This window comes from Octodon degus, unplaced genomic scaffold (assembly GCF_000260255.1).
Source record: "Octodon degus isolate 3935 unplaced genomic scaffold, OctDeg1.0 scaffold00028, whole genome shotgun sequence".
NCBI classification, from domain to species: Eukaryota; Metazoa; Chordata; class Mammalia; order Rodentia; family Octodontidae; genus Octodon; species Octodon degus.
In genome coordinates, this window is record NW_004524604.1 from 20,571,310 (window position 1) to 20,581,531 (window position 10,222).

Here is a 10,222-nt window from a genome sequence, read left to right on the forward strand (position 1 = left end):
TTACAATGCCATAGGTCACAATCTCAGGGGAGGTGTCTTACATCATTATAAGTGGGCATATAGTGAACGCAGAAACAGGAAACGAGCGCCATCTTGGCATACTCGATGGGAGGGGCAATTTAGTGCAGGCTCCGGAGGAGGCAGCAGGCCCCAGCCAGTGACCGAGACTGTGGCTCTCTACATGTTCCTCTTCCTGCTGCCTGACCTCCTCCAACTGCTGGGCTTTCTGGGGTTCCACCATTCTCTTTTCCAGCTCCTGTAGCTCCTTGAGTCTCTTTTCAGTGGCCAACTCCAAAGGTTCCTGAACTAGAGAACCAGAAAGGCCCTCAGAAACTTTTTTCTCTTTCTTGGGAACAAAGGGCTCCTGGGAGGTGGCCATGTTTGGACGAGCCTTGAAGCAAGCTGCTTCTTTCTGCTGTGTCACTTCTTCCTCCAGCTGATGCTTCCATGTCTGAGCCTTCTTAACACCTCTTTTGTCAGTCTCCCAGTCAGTTTGGGTCATGTTCTTTATCTTCTCTGACAGGTTAATGCTATCAAAATGAGGTAAGGGAAGTGCCTTAAACTTGGGTACCTCCCCTTTCTGCAGTTCTTTCATTTTATTCTCCTTCTGTAATTGGTGTTCTGTGTCCCAAGAATCAAAGGAGAAAGGGCATATTTCTACAGTTCTTGCCTCTGGAATATAGGGCTTCAAAGGCACCCTATAATGTGGCACAGGCTGAGCTGTTATCACTGCTGTTCATCCTCTTCCTCATCTTCTTTGCTGGGTAGTCAGATTCTGTTCTTCAGTGCAAAGGCTGGAAACTTGGGGACAGTGACTGGAAGGACCTTCTTTTTAGGAACACCTACAACGTCTTCCAAGATCTTAGTAGGACAAGGTCTGCAACAAATTCAAAGTGCTCATCCTCTGATTTCTTCTTTGACTCTCGGTCTTGGATTCCTTTTTCAATTTCCAAATCAAAGCCAATAGGCTGACCAATAGGCTGAGTGGGTGGTTTCACAGGCAGTCTCTTCAGCAAGATAGGCCCATCCTCAAGAATTCTGGGATCTACTTCTCAAGCTTTGAATTTGTATTGCTGCAGTTTCTCAAGATCTTCGGCCTCCTGTTCTGCTGTGCTTTTGCAGGTCACAGGCCTTGCTCAGTGCTTGGTTTGTGGTAGAGGTGTCCATGGCTTTGTGGACATTGTGGTCACAGATCTGGAGGGTACCAGGCTAGTATCTTCCTTCTTGCTCCTCAAATGGTATCTGTTAGGGGTTCTTTTGTGAAATGCTTCCACCTACTGTGCCAGAGACACACATGCAGAGGAAGCCTCATCAAATGTTCTTTTCCTTCCTTGGGACAAATTGAAAGGCTTAATAATAGTATAGCCCTTAACTTGAGTAGGAGATGGAGGATGCTTTTGCAGTTTTGCTGTGAAGTTCACTTCCTTACACTCCTCCTGGTTCTTAGGATGTTGTTTGATTCACTCATCTATGCAGAAGTGAAAGTCAGTTGCTTTTGTTACCTGGCTCACTGATTTCCTCAGTTGTTGCCTTGTTCCTGCAAGAGCAAGTTTCTTGAACTTTTCATTCTTTTTCTGCATTTATACTACTTCTTGCTGCATTTTCATGCTCTTCTCCAACTCCTGCTCTTCAGTACTTTTGAGAACCTTTTGCTTTATAATTGGTACATGAGGCACAGTACATCTGCCCTTAGCTTTCTCTGGGGGATGTGTAATCTTTTTCAAAGTACCTTGAGTATTGCCCTCTTCTCCTGGCTTCTTGCTGTTTTGAGAAACTTTCATTTTTTTGGATGGCAGAGTTTCACTGATTACACAAGTGGTACATCTCTTTGCTTTCATAGGAGCGTTTTTCTTCTTCAAATCCTTCTGAACAGAAAGTCTAGGTGATTGCCTTTGAGGCTGGGCTGGAGTGTTTCTTGATTTGGTGCCCTCAACTTCCAGGGTGCAACAAGCATTCAACAAATTCCATAAGATGCATGTTTTCTGCCTCTTTGTAGTAAGTGTTCTCAATTGTTTGCAAATGCGTGAGACTAGCCTGCTGAAGACTTGCTCTTTTCAGGGAAGCTTTGCTCTGAAAAAGCTCCCCTGTCCCATTTTTCCCGGGAAACTTATTCTCCAAATTGGCCTTCTCTTCAAACCATGAATCTATGTTTTCTGTATCTTCTTCATAATCCAAGGATGTAAAATTAATGAAGTCCGAGCGTGCATCAGAGGACTAAGAGTTTTTAATGTGTGATGTTGTCCTACCCTTAGTAGGGAACAGCAGGTTTTTCCCAGTATTTGTATCACATTTCTCAACAGGTCAATTTCTGTAATCCCAGTGCTGAGGAGACTGAGATTGGAGGATCACTACAAGTCAAACTGCGTAGTGAGACCCTGTAGCTATAGCTGCAGTATAGTCTCACTTCTTCTGAAATCTTGTAGTCTACCAGATTCTTCTTATTAGGAACCACTCCTCAGCTTAGCTATGAAGACGAAATCTTCTAGCCTGCTGGCAGACCTCATTTGGTACCACTGAAAATTTGAATCCCTAATTCACTCATTTAAAGTATACAATTTGAGGGTTTTTAGTACATTTGAAGATTTGTGCAGTCATCACCATACGAATTTTAGAGAATCATCCTAACCACAGGATGAAATCCCACAGCTATTAGCATTTACTTCCCACTTCCTCCAATGCTCTTGTCTGCTGGGAACCACTTATTTATTTTCTGTCTGTATGAATTAGCCTATTCTGGACATGCTGCATAAATGGAAAAAATAACGTGTGACTTTTCATGACTGGCTTTCTTCACTTAGCTTAATATTTTAAAGGATCAACCATGTACCAGTATATATTGTTATTAAGCTTCTTTTTACTGTCCAATACTATTTTATTACATGGCTAGGCCTCATTTTATCCCTTCTTCATCTGATGAACATCTGGTTCTCTCTTTGGCTATTACAAGTAACACTACTATTCACATTTGTGTACAAGCTTTTGTATGAACACCTTTCAGCTCTCCTGCATATAGGCTTAGGAATGGCTTGTCATAGGTAACTTTACCCTTTGGAAAATCATCATTTTGTTTTCCAAGGTGCTGTGCCAGTTTTATATTCCCATCAACACTATATGAAAGTTCCAGTTTCTCCACCTTCTCTTTCTCCTTCTCTTTCTCCTCCTCCTCTTCCTCCTCCTCCTCCTCCTCCTCCTTCTTCTTCTTCTTTAAGAAATGTATTTGGTATGACTTGTAGTGATCTTGTTTTTCAATCTCCCCTGCCCCAGGATTACAGGCCTGTACCACTATGCTGGGACTCAGTGGGGGGGGGGCATGTGATGCTGGGGATCAAACCCTCGTCGTCCCTGAGCTTGCCTAAGCAGGTTCTTAGTGCACTGAGCTATCTCACTGATCCTTTTCTCCACATTCTTATGCTTGTTATTAATTGTTTTTTTTCATTTTAGCTATCTTGATGGGTGTGAAGAGGTTATTTCATTTTATTTTGATTTTGATTTCTCCAATAGTTAATGATGTTGAACATATTTTCTTGCATTTATTGGCCATTGACACATTGTCTCTGAAGAACTGATTATTTTGATCTTTTGTTCATTAAAACTAGGGTAGTTTTCCTTTAGTAGTTGACTTTTTATATTGAATGTTGTATATACATATATACATTATGTTACACACAGATTAGATATGAGATTTAGAGTCTTTATACATACAAGTTTTAGTGTTAGATGCTTAAATATTCCATTAGATGCTTTTAAAAATTGATTTTAGCTTCCTGTGCTTATTAATCTCACATCTGCTTTCTTATAATTTGTTATTGTTTAAAATTACTTAAGATATTTAGCTCATTTTAATGTTAAATTTTACTTATGTAATAATTTAAACATTTGAATTATTTCTCCAAGAATTATTTTAGTTTTGTACCCTAGTGCTGATATGTAATAGTTAAATTAATTGATTGATTGATTATTTTATGTGTTTAGCACAAAGTCTACAGGGTCTCACTACACAGATTGGACTCATAGAGATCCACCTGTTTTCAGCCTCCCAAGTGCTGGGATTATAGGCTTGTTGAATGTTTTTTACCTCCAGCTATCTAATGATGGTTTCTGATGGAATGCTTTACAACCAGAGTGTTTTTTTTTTCTCATTCATGGAAATGTCTGATTTCTAGACATGAGTTATTATTTTATATTATTCTTTCTCTTTTTCTTTGGGCTTCAGGGAACTTCCCCTATGAGTTCTGGTTCCCTCCATCTCTGTACTTCATTGTAAATTGAATGTTAAACTTGCACACTTGAGGGTGAGCCCTGGCCTGGAGGAGATTTCCCTTGCCTCAGCTCAGATCTGCTGCCAGTGGTTCTCTCTCAAGTCCATCTTCTTGTCTCTGTTTTTCATATGGGATTTCTGTCTGAGGGTAGCCGATTTTGACAAACTTTAAGTATATTTTGGAGCCTGCAGATTTTATTTGGTTCCTACTTTCACTGAAGGTAGAGTTTGTAAATTCAAAATGTTTTTTTTTTTTTTCTTCTTGCTCCTGTCATGTGGTTCTATAGAGAAGAGCACATAGGTGGTGTACGCAACCGGGTTCATACCCAGAGCTCCGAGGGCTAGTTTAATGCTGTTTACCATCATGGATTATTTTTTTCTGCTGTGAGACAATGAAGGACTGAGATTGGAGAGTTTTTAGGAATATTTTTTCCCCACACTTCATAATACAGGAAATTTTAGCTAGTTCTGAGATAAATAAGCACTAAACTTTTCCATTTGGACGGTCTTGGAAAGAACCAGCCCTGAGTGGACAATAGCAGGCTACTGGAGGTCATTAGGGGGTTCTTAGGGGCTTGGTTATGGGGCTCATTGTGGTAGCACTATGCTAAAATGTGATTATTCCATTAAAGGAGTGGAGGATGTACACCTCTATGAAGAGGTTTTGAAATGTTGCAAATGATTTTCTGTTGTTGCTGTTGATGTGTAACTCCTACCATCTTTTTGTTTCTGAGTCAGTTTTCTTTGAGTGCTCTTTCTTGTACCTGTTAAAGTACTATGATCATGCTCAGAGTTTAGTGAAGACTCAGAATTCAGATAACAAAGATTGCTGGAATTGTTTATAAAGTAAAAGTAAAAGCAAGTACACCTTGATGATGGTACAAGGGACTGTCACACACACACACACAAAAACCAAACCAAAAAAAAACCAAAAACCAAAAACAACAAAAACCCCCAGTGCACAGATCCCATAATGTCTACTTTAGTTGCTTGGGAATTTTGTTTCTTGGAACTTAGTGACACTGAAAAGATGTTGGATTTTTTTTTTTTTTTCTTTTTTTTTGCAGAACCGGGGATTGAACTCAGACACTTGCGCTTGCCAGGGAAGCACTTATTCCACTGAGCCATCTCCCCGGCCCCTGATGTTGAATTTTTGACAAGCCAGGTGTTTCATCAGTTCTGATTTTATATATGTTTAATAATATTTTAACATTGCAACTGTGATTAAAAGTGCCATATCATCCTTTTCTCTGGGAACACAATGGATAATGTAAAGAAAATCTTTGCCACAGCCTCCTCTTGCCTTGCAGAGAAGGGAGTTTTGTCTTCCCAGTGCCCAGTTGTCCTAGTGTTGGGGGGAGGCGCAGATGTTAGTCATGCAGGTGGAGTACTTAGGGAAGGTTCTAAAGTTGTTAAGTGCAAGCTGCAAGATTCTAAGATTAATTGTGCTTCACTCTCCAGTGAGATTAGTGTATTATAAATCATGGAGGCATATCCCATCAATCTGGCGCCTGGATGCAGAGAACATGATAACCCCTAGCTCAGCAGAAACATACCTTCCATCCATTACCGCGTCTCTGCTGGAATAAACCATGCACTTCCACAGAGAGCCAGGGCAACGGGCAGCATTTTAAAGACATCGTCGAGATAGCTTTTTTTTTTTTTTTTTTTTTTTTTTTTTTTCCTACCATAGGAACTTTCTGCAGGATAGGTTCAGAGAAATGTTTTCTGGAGCACTTAGGATCTGCCCCGCATCTCTGGGGAGTACGAAAGAAAGAAAATAGATGATCCCTAGTCTCAGTAAAACTTCTGTTTAACGGGGAGAAAAGACATCCTCATTCTAGTAGTGTGACTTTGATGCTAATAGCTAGTGTTTATCTAGCGCTTACTGTATGCATACCAATAGACCACTAAGAGAATTCATAGAACACACTGTAAAATATATACTGGAAGGTCAGAGAAATCCTCCAGGTGCTGACTGAAAGAGTCTAGAGGAAGAAGAGGAGGAGGAGGAGGAGGAAGAGGAGGAGGAGGCCTAAGCTGGGCCTCAATAGGAGCAGGCATGAGAGAGGCGAAATGGGTGCCTCTTTTCCTGCTGCTGGATGTAGACAGGTGAGAGAAGTGAGGTCAAAAAGGCAGTGAATGGGTGAGAGAGAAAAGGTTTGGGAATAGCCAGCAAAGCAGATGGGGTCAGTGTCTCTTGGCATGTGTTCTGTGCCTTTCCATGCCTTTTTGTCCTCAGAGCCAGCTTTGTTCTGCCTTGTGTGCCATGACTTGTGGAGGATTCCCACAGGAACCTCTCAGCAAGGAGGGTAGGGACATGCACGATGTGCTGCAGCTGGAGAGGCAGGTCCTAGGGCCACGCTGAGAAAGTCCTTTGACTAGACTGTGCTGGCTGGATTGTGTGTGTCAGTGCTGCCAGGGCCCAAGTTAGTTTACCAACATCTGTGAGGGAGATAAAGTGACATGGCTGACTTGCTGTTAGAAGGCTGGGTCTGGTCAGAAGAGGCAGGTCAATGGGAGAGTGACCTGGAAGGGTTTACCTGCCTTCCTGACTCCTCTCTCCACTCTCCACTTTTGGGCCACCATGTTATGAGCAGCCTTGGATCTAGCTAACTATGGAATGATATATGAGCAAAAAATAATTTTTTCTCCTTCAAGTTGTAAGTATTGGGTATTTTATCCCAAAGAGGAGGAAAGTGACCGAGACAGAGGGCATTATGTTAAACAGGGTGGCCTAGGCACTGATGAGGAAAGGAGTGCTTTGTGTGGCCTTCTGGAGTCAGGGCAATGTGCTACATGGAGGAGCAGCTAGATGAGAGGTTCTGTGGATGAGATGTGCTCGGTGTGCTCTAGGAGCTAGAGGAAGGCTGCAGAGGTAGTATGACCTGCTGACATCAGGCCTTGTCCCCATGGCAAGCTTTCCATTGAAGAGGATCTCTGCTGTGTGGAGATCTGACATTAGAGGGATAAGAGTGGAAGTGGGAGATCAATGAGGAGGCTGGTGCAGTGGTCCAGGCACAAGGTGACGGAGGCATGCCATAGTGGGTGAGGCTGGAGCCTGGGTATACTTAGCAGATAGAAGGAGCAAGCTTGCTGATGATTTGGATAGGGCTGTAGGGAAGAAAGGGGTCCATGTGACTTGAAGGGTCCGAATCACTAGTGAAGCTGATGTGTAGATCAAAGTACAAGTATGGGACTCAAGGGGGAGCATGGAGAGTTGCTACTTCAAGGCAGGCTTCAGTCACCAAGGGAGTGGGTCTAGAGAGAAGAAATAAGGCTTGAGGCCTTATTTCTGGGGATTCCATGGTTTAGAGACTGGGGAGATGAGAAGGATCTCATGAAGGAGACTGAAGAAGAGGAGCCAGTGAGTTAGGAAAACAAGCAGCACATGCTCTCTTGGAAGTCAAGAGGGTTCCAAAGAGGAGAGAATGGGGGCTTCTGTCAGATGCTACAGAAAGGCCATGGTGGTGAAGACCAGAGGTCGCTGGGGACTCTCCACAGCGGGTCTGATGGGTGGTGTGGAGAGGCCCAGATGACATGTGCTCAAGAGAGGACATGAGGAGGAAATCTGAGACAGCTATGAGAGTTACCTGTCCATGGAGTTTTGCTTCAAAGTGGGGCAGAGAAATGAGGTTGCCACCCTGGGGTGGATAGGTGAGGTCAAGGGTTTATTTATTTATTGAAGCAGGGTCTTGCTGTGTAGTTCAGGATGCCCCTAAACTCACTGTGTAGCTCAGGCTGGCCTTGAAATCATGGTGATCTTCCTACCTCAACCTCCTGTGTACTAGCATTACAGGCATGTGCCACCTTGCTGGGAAAGGGATGATACTACTAAGATAGGAGAAAAGCAGTATGTTTATTGGAAAGACCCAGTACAGAGAGAACATGTTAACTCAGGAGGCAGAGGCAGCTACAAGGCTGTGGCCTCCAGCGGGTGAGAGGATAGGGAATGTGGTAAACAAGTGGGCAGGGAGTGGCAGTGCCTCCCTGAGGCAGGAGGGCTGCCGGGTGGGAGGCCTGGCAGACAGTGTAGAGGCCGTCTTCTCAAGTTTCTCAGTGAAATGAAGAGTTGGATCTTCAGCTGGGAATGAGGGTGAAGAGAGAGATGAGGAGTGAGGTAACTGTCTCGGGTCAGAGGAGAGCACTAAAGGAGGTGGGTGGTACTGAGGGCCTCTGGGGGGGTGAACTAAAAAATAATCCAGTCAGAATGACTTAGGGTGGTGATTTATGTGATGAATCAGACATGAGGCGTTTTTAAACCCTGAGGGGGATATTTCTGAAGGGCTCCCATTGTTCTCAGTGTCCTGTTGTAGGGAGGAGTGTGCTTCTACCCGGTGGCCTCTGGTTGCAGCTCTACAAGCAGGGTGTAGAGTCAGGAGACTTCACATGTCCTCTTTTCATTATCAGTGGATACAGGCTGCAAGGTAAGGAAAGATGCACGAGCAGTTTTTTTTTTTTTCTTTTTATCACCATATAAGAATTTGGGGCACAGGTGTGTGGGCTGATACTCTAGAGCCTGTGGACATGCAGAGTGGATGGGCAGGAGGCCACGTGTAGGAACCTATGTGGGTAATGGTTCGAGGACTGTGGGAACTCACTGGGGAACAGGCTTGTAGGCTGGCAGGAATGCTGCCATCTATCCACGGGCTGCATAGTTCCAGAAAGTGCTATCCCACTTTCTTGGGTCAGTTCAACTTCTCTCTCTTCTGTGGCACTATTTTCTGCTTCCAGCCATACCCATTCTCCCTGTGTCTATAGGGTAAGGTTGTCAGATTTGGCTGTGTACAAAGCCCTGCTTAATTCCACATATTTGTACTAATAATTACTTGTTTATCTGAAATTCAAACTTAATTAGTCATCCTGTGTTTTACCTGCAACTCAACTAGCACTGAAAATAATCAAGCACTTTTTAGGGAAAGGACGTTTGTACCCTTTACTGCACACTTGGGAAAGGGACTTTGACCTCAGCGGCTTGAATTCAGACCTCCAGGTAAACAGAAGCATGAAAAAATGTTACAAAAGTTTCAGTTTAAATAAATGCTCCTAGTTTTTGCTGTTATCATTCATAATAGTACATTTACAGAAAAACTTTTAATTTCAGTATACATGAACATTTTGTGATTTACTTTTATTGAATCCTGTAATTTTCAGCTTCAATGGTGGTATCATTATCTTTTCAGTGCTTAGGGTGTCCAGAAGTCTCTATTAAGACGCATCTGCCTGTGAGGAGTTTGCCCCTGTTATTCATATCATCGTTACCATCACAAGCATTGATGCCATGTGGCAGCTGTGTGGGCTGAAGCAGGATGACACCCTGCTTGAGCACATGTGTGTCCTGGGTGTACCATTCACTATGTAATCTCTCTGTGCCCCGGTTTCCCCACTGGCAAAATAACATATAACCATATCTACTCCAGAGGGATTATTATTTTTTTTCTTCCAAGGATTCAGCATACTTTATTAAACTCACTGCGTACCAGGGAGGGCTCTGGGCTCCAAAGTCTGGCTATAGGGCCCACCTTCAGATTCAGTTTGGTTTTTCCCATCGTGCCTCTTACTTTAGGTTTTCTGGAGAAGGGCCCCTACTTGTTCTTCTTTCTGGCCACTCCAGTCATCATCTTGACAGAGGGATTGTTGAGAAGGTTAAAGAGCTAACACATGTATAGTTTTTATTACAGCGCTCAACACAGGGAAAGTGCTAGAGAAATGCTGCGTAACATAATTTTAAATTTATTTTTGAGCATACAGTATAAGGTTTGTGGAGGGAGCTCAGAGAAAAGAATGGCCAAAAGTGTCCCTGTATTCAATGGCCAAGAGTGTCCCTCTATTCTTGAATGTCCCTGCCTGCATCTTCATCTGCATCCTTAGTCCCCTTTCAGCATCCCCTGCAGGGGGAACAGAGGCTCTGTAAGCACATGTTGTTGGGTCTGTGAACACTATTGCCAATGTAAAAGATGTTCC

The 10,222-nt window shown here is 43.2% G+C and overlaps 1 pseudogene; it reads right to left on the reverse strand.

Annotated features, from left to right (window-relative positions):
* Positions 1-37: 37 nt before the first annotated feature.
* On the reverse strand, positions 38-9,807 carry LOC101564011 (annotated as a pseudogene).
* Between the last annotated feature and the right edge of the window lie 415 nt (positions 9,808-10,222).